The 6,773-nt window shown below is 38.8% G+C and overlaps 1 long non-coding RNA gene across 4 annotated transcripts in view; it reads right to left on the reverse strand.

Moving 5' to 3' along the window:
- The window catches only part of LOC308057919, a 45,936-nt gene extending 40,929 nt beyond the window's left edge, over positions 1-5,007 (reverse strand). The window contains exons 1-4 of one of the 4 annotated variants that reach the window (XR_013925519.1): positions 4,556-5,007; positions 4,449-4,484; positions 4,104-4,412; positions 3,400-3,476 (exon numbers count right to left, since the gene is read on the reverse strand). This is a non-coding gene — a long non-coding RNA (uncharacterized lncRNA). Of the gene's footprint in view, positions 1-2,691; positions 2,808-3,388; positions 3,477-3,860; positions 4,413-4,448; positions 4,485-4,555 lie in introns of those variants that run through there. The other 3 variants (XR_013925520.1, XR_013925521.1, XR_013925518.1) reach the window with 3 other exon arrangements.
- Between the last annotated feature and the right edge of the window lie 1,766 nt (positions 5,008-6,773).

The raw sequence follows: 6,773 nt of genomic DNA on the forward strand, positions 1-6,773 counted from the left end.
ATGAGACTTTTGCTACCTGTGAGACTTTTCTACCTGCTAGACTTTTTACCTGAAACTTTTTTTACCTCTGAGACTTTTTTTACCTGTGAGGCTTTTTACCCATGATTTTTTTTACCCGTCAGACTTTTTTCCTGTCAGACATTTTTTACCTATGGGACTTTTTACCTCTGAGACGTTTACCCATGAGATGTTTTTTTACCCGTGAGACTTTTTTTAACTGCTAGACCTTTTTACCCATGTCTTCTTTTACCCGTGAGAGTTTTTTCACCCGTGAGACTTTTTTTACCTGTGAGACTTTTTTTTAACTGTCAGACTTCTTTTTACAAGTCAGACATTTTTACATTGAATATTTTTACCCGTGAGACTTTTTTACCCATGAGACTTTCTCTACCTGTGAGACTTTTCTACCTGCTAGACTTTTTACCCGAATCTTTTTTTACCTCTGAGACTTTTTTTACCCGTGAGACTTATTTTACCCCTGAGACATTTGACCTGCGGGACTTTTTTACCCATGAGACTTTTGCTACCTGTGAGACTTTTCTACCTGCTAGACTTTTTACTCGAATCTTTTTTTACGTCTGAGACTTTTTTTACCCGTGAGGCTTTTTACCCATGACTTTTTTTACTAAACAGGCTTTTTTCCCGTGAGACATTTTTTACCTATGGGACTTTTTACCTCTGAGAGTTTTTACCCGTGAGACTTTTTTTACCTGTGAGACTTATTTTACCCGTGAGACTTTTTTACCCATGAGACTTTTGCTACCTGTGAGACTTTTCTACCTGCTAGACTTTTTACTCGAATCTTTTTTTACGTCTGAGACTTTTTTTACCCGTGAGGCTTTTTACCCATGACTTTTTTTACCCATCAGATTTTTTTCCCGTCAGACATTTTTTACCTATGGGACTTTTTACCTCTGAGACGTTTTACCCATGAGATGTTTTTTTACCCGTGAGACTTTTTTTAACTGCGAGACCTTTTTACCCATGACTTCTTTGACCCGTGAGAGTTTTTTCACCCGTGAGACTTTTTTTACCTGTGAGACTTTTTTTTAACTCTCAGACTTCTTTTTACAAGTCAGACATTTTTACATTGAATATTTTTACCCGTGAGACTTTTTCTACCTGTGAGATTTTTCTACCTGCTAGACTTTTTACCCGAATCTTTTTTTACCTCTGAGACTTCTTTTACCTGTGAGGCTTTTTCACCCATGACTTTTTTTACCCGTCAGACTTTTTTCCCGTAAGACATTTTTTACCTATGGGACTTTTTACCTCTGAGGCTTTTTACCCGTGAGAGATTTTTTTCACCCGTGAGACTTTTTTTACCCGTGAGACTTTTTTTACCCATGAGACTTTTTTTACCCATGAGACTTATTTTACCCCTGAGACTTTTTACCCGTGAGACTTTTTACCCGTGAGACTTCTTTACCCATGAGACTTTTTCTACCTGTGAGACTTTTCTACCTGCTAGACTTTTTACCCGAATCTTTTTTTACCTCTGAGAATTTTTTTACTTGTGAGGCTTTTTACCCATGACTTTTTTTACTCATCAGGCTTTTTTCCCGTCAGACATATTGTACCTATGGGAGTTTTTACCTCTGAGACTTTTTACCCGTTACAGTTTTTTCACCCGTGAGACTTTTTTTACCTGTGAGACTTTTTTTACCCGTGAGACTTATTTTACCCCTGAGACATTTGACCTGCGGGACTTTTTTACCCATGAGACTTTCTCTACCTGTGAGACTTTTCTACCTGCTAGACTTTTTACCCGAATCTTTTTTTACATCTGAGACTTTTTTTAAATGTGAGGCTTTTTACCCATGACTTTTTTTACTAAACAGGCTTTTTTCCCGTGAGACATTTTTTACCTATGGGACTTTTTACCTCTGAGACTTTTTACCCGTGAGAGTTTTTTCACCCGTGAGACTTTTTTTACCTGTGAGACTTTTTTTACCCATGAGACTTATTTTAACCATGAGACTCTTTACCTGCGGGACTTTTTTACCCATGAGACTTTTGCTACCTGTGAGACTTTTCTACCTGCTAGACTTTTTACCTGAATCTTTTTTTACCTCTGAGACTTTTTTTACCTGTGAGGCTTTTTACCCATGACTTTTTTTACCCGTCAGACTTTTTTCCCGTCAGACATTTTTTACCTATGGGACTTTTTACCTCTGAGACGTTTTACCCATGAGATGTTTTTTTACCAATGAGACTTTTTTTAACTGCGAGACCTTTTTAACCATGTCTTCTTTTACCCGTGAGAGTTTTTTCACCCGTGAGACTTTTTTTACCTGTGAGACTTTTTCTTAACTGTCAGACTTCTTTTTACAAGTCAGACATTTTTACATTGAATATTTTTACCCGTGAGACTTTTCTACCTGCTAGACTTTTTACCTGAATCTTTTTTTACCTCTGAGACTTTTTTTACCTGTGAGGCTTTTTTTACCCATGAGACTTTTTTTACCCCTGAGACTTATTTTAACCATGAGACTCTTTACCTGCGGGACTTTTTTACCCATGAGACTTTTGCTACCTGTGAGACTTTTCTACCTTCTAGAATTTTTACCCGAATCTTTTTTTACCTCTGAGACTTTTTTTACCTGTGAGGCTTTTTACCCATGACTTTTTTTACCCGTCAGACTTTTTTCCCGTCAGACATTTTTTACCTATGGGACTTTTTACCTCTGAGACGTTTTACCCATGAGATGTTTTTTTACCCGTGAGACTCTTTTTAACTGTGAGACCTTTTTACCCATGACTTCTTTTACCCGTGAGAGTTTTTTCACCCGTGAGACTTTTTTTAACTGTGAGACTTTTTTTTAACTGTCAGACTTCTTTTTACAAGTCACAAATTCTATAAATGAATATTTTTACCCGTGAGACTTTTTTACCCATGAGACTTTTTCTACCTGTGAGATTTTTCTACCTTCTAGACTTTTTACCCGAATCTTTTTTTACCTCTGAGACTTCTTTTACCTGTGAGGCTTTTTCACCCATGACTTTTTATACCCGTCAGACTTTTTTCCCGTAAGACATTTTTTACCTATGGGACTTTTTACCTCTGAGGCTTTTTACCCGTGAGAGATTTTTTTCACCCGTGAGACTTTTTTTAACTGTGAGACCTTTTTACCCCTGAGACTTATTTTGCCCCTGAGACTTTTTACCTGAGGGAATTTTTTACCCATGAGACTTTTTCTACCTGCTAGACTTTTTACCCGAATCTTTTTTTACCCATGAGACTTATTTTACCCCTGAGACTTTTTTTACCCATGACTTTTTTTACCCATCCGACTTTTTTCACATGAGACATTTTTTACCTATGGGACTTTTTACCCCTGAGACTTATTTTACCTGTGAGACTTATTTTACCTGTGAGACTTATTTTACCCCTGAGACTTTTTTTACCCATGACTTTTTTTACCCGTCAGACTTTTTTCACGTGAGACATTTTTTACCTATGGGACTTATTACCTCTGAGACTTTTTACCCGTCAGATGCTTTTTAACCCATGAGACTTTTTTTACCCCTGAGACTTATTTTAGCTGTAAGACTTATTTTACCCCTGAGACTTATTTTACCCCTGAGATTTTTACCTGCGGGAATTTTTTACCCCTGAGACTTTTTCTACCTGTGAGACTTTTCTACCTGCTAGACTTTTTACCTGAATCTTTTTTTACCTGAGAGACTTTTTTTACCCATGACTTTTTTTACCCGTCAGACTTTTTTCACGTGATACATTTTTAACCTATGGGACTTTTTACCTCTGAGACTTTTCACCCGTCAGATGTTTTTTATCCCGTGAGACTTTTTTTACCTGTGAGACTTATTTTACCTGTGAGACTTATTTTACCCGAGACTTATTTTACCCCTGAGACATTTTACCTGCGGGAATTTTTTACCCATGAGACTTTTTCTACCTGTGAGACTTTTCTACCTGCTAGACTTTTTACCCGAATCTTTTTTTACCTCTGAGACTTTTTTTACCCATGACTTTTTTACCCGGCAGACTTTTTTCACGTGAGATATTTTTTACCTATGGGACTTTTTACCTCTGAGACTTTTTACCCGTCAGATGTTTTAACCCGTGAGACTTTTTTTACCTGTGAGACTTATTTTACCCCTGAGACTTATTTTACCCCTGAGACTTTTTACCTGCGGGAATTTTTTACCCATGAGACTTTTGCTACCTGTGCGACTTTTCTACCTGCGAGACATTTTACCCGAATCTTTTTTTACCTCTGAGACTTTTTTTACCGGTGAGACTTTTTTTACCCATGACTTTTTTTACCCGTCAGACTTTTTTCCCGTCAGACATTTTTTACCTATGGGACTTTTTACCTCTGAGACTTTTTACCCGTCAGATGTTTTTTAACCCGTGAGACTTTTTTTAACTGTGAGGCTTATTTAACCTGTGAGACTTATTTTACCTGTGAGACTTTTTTTACCCATGAGACTTATTTTACCCCTGAGACTTATTTTACCTGTGAGACTTATTTTACCCCTGAGACCTTTTTTACCCCTGAGACTTTTTTACCTGTGAGACTTATTTTACCCCTGAGACTTTTTACCCGTGAGACTTTTTTACCCATGAGACTTTTTCTACCTGTGAGACTTTTCTACCTGCTAGACTTTTTACCCGAATCTTTTTTTACCTCTGAGACTTTTTTTACCTCTGAGACTTTTTTTACCCATGACTTTTTTTACCCGTCAGACTTTTTTCCCGTGAGACATTTTTTACCTATGGGACTTTTAATCTCTGAGACTTTTTACCCGTCAGACGTTTTTTAACCCGTGAGACTTTTTTTAACTGTGAGACCTTTTTACCCATGACTTCTTTTACCCGTGAGACTTTTTTCACCCTTGAGACTTTTTTTACCTGTGAGACTTTTTTTACCCCTGAGACTTATTTTACCCCTGAGACTTTTTACCTGCGGCAATTTTTTACTCATGAGACTTTTTCTATCTCTGAGACTTTTCTACCTGCTAGGCTTTTTAACTGAATCTTTTTTTACCCCTGAGACTTATTTTACGTGTGAGACTTTTTTTACCTGTGAGACTTATTTTAACCCTGAGACTTTTTACCTGCGGGAATTTTTTACCCATGAGACTTTTTCTACCTGTGAGACTTTTCTACCTGCTAGACTTTTTACCCGAATCCTTTTTTACCTCTGAGACTTTTTTTACCTGTGAGACTTTTTTTACCTGTGACACATTTTTTACCCATGAGACTTATTTTACCCCTGAGATTTATTTTACCCCTGTGACTTTTTACCTGCGGGAATTTTTTACCCATGAGACTTTTTCTACCTGTGCGACTTTTCTACCTGCTAGACTTTTTACCCGAATCTTTTTTTACCTGTGAGACTTTTTTTACCCATGACTTTTTTTTTCGCGTAAGACTTTTTTCACGTGAGACATTTTTTACATATGGGACTTTTTACCTCTGAGACTTTTTACCCGTCAGATGTTTTTTAACCCGTGAGACTTTTTTTACCTGTGAAACTTATTTTACCCCTGAGACTTATTTTACCCCTGAGATTTTTACATGCGGGAATTTTTTACCCATGAGACTTTTTCTACCTGTGAGACTTTTCTACCTGCTAGACTTTTTACCCGAATCTTTTTTTACCTCTGAGACTTTTTTTACCTGTGAGACTTTTTTTACCTGTGACACATTTTTTACCCATGAGACTTATTTTACCCCTGAGACTTATTTTACCCATGAGACTTTTTACCTGCGGGAATTTTTTACCCATGAGACTTTTTCTACCTGTGAGACTTTTCTACCTGCTAGACTTTTTACGCGAATCTTTTTTTACCTCTGAGACTTTTTTTACCTGTGAGACTTTTTTTACCCCTAAGACTTATTTTACCCCTGAGATTTTTACCTGCGGGAATTTTTTACCCATGAGACTTTTTCTACCTGTGAGACTTTTCTACCTGCTAGACATTTTACCCCTGAACCTTTTTTTACCTCTGAGACTTTTTTTACCTGTGAGACTTTTTTCACCCGTGAGACTTTTTTTACCTGTGAGACATTTTTTCACCTTCACACTCACCCTCACACTCACCCTAACCCTAACCCTAACCCTCATACTCACACTCACCCTCACCCTCACCCTCACCCTCACACTCACACTCACACTCACACTCACCCTCACACTCACCCTCACACTCACACCCACACTCACACTCACCCTCACACTCACCCTAACCCTAACCCTAACCTTCAAACTCACCCTCACACTCACCCTAACCCTCACCCTCACACTCACACTCACCCTCACCCTCACACTCACCTTCAAACTCACCCTCACACTCACCCTCACACTCACACTCACACTCACACTCACACTCACACTCACCCTCACACTCACCCGAACCCTAAACCTAACCCTCGCACTCACACTCACCCTCACCCTCACACTCACACTCACACTCACCCTCACCCTCACACTCACACTCACCCTGAAAATCACACTCACCCTCACACTCACACTCACACTCACCCTCACCCTCACACTAACCCTAACCCTAACCATCACACTCACACTCACACTCATACTCACACACGCACTCACCCTCACCCTCACATTAACCGTAACCCTAACCCTCACACTCAACCTGACACTCACACTCACACTCACCCTCACCATCACACTCACACTCACAGTCACACTCACCCTAACCCTAACCCTCAAACTCACACTCACCCTCACACTCACCCTCACACTCACACTCACACTCACCCTCACACTCACCCTCACACT

Source organism: Falco punctatus, assembly GCF_963210335.1.
Source record: "Falco punctatus genome assembly, contig: scaffold_41, whole genome shotgun sequence".
Classification (NCBI taxonomy): domain Eukaryota; kingdom Metazoa; phylum Chordata; class Aves; order Falconiformes; family Falconidae; genus Falco; species Falco punctatus.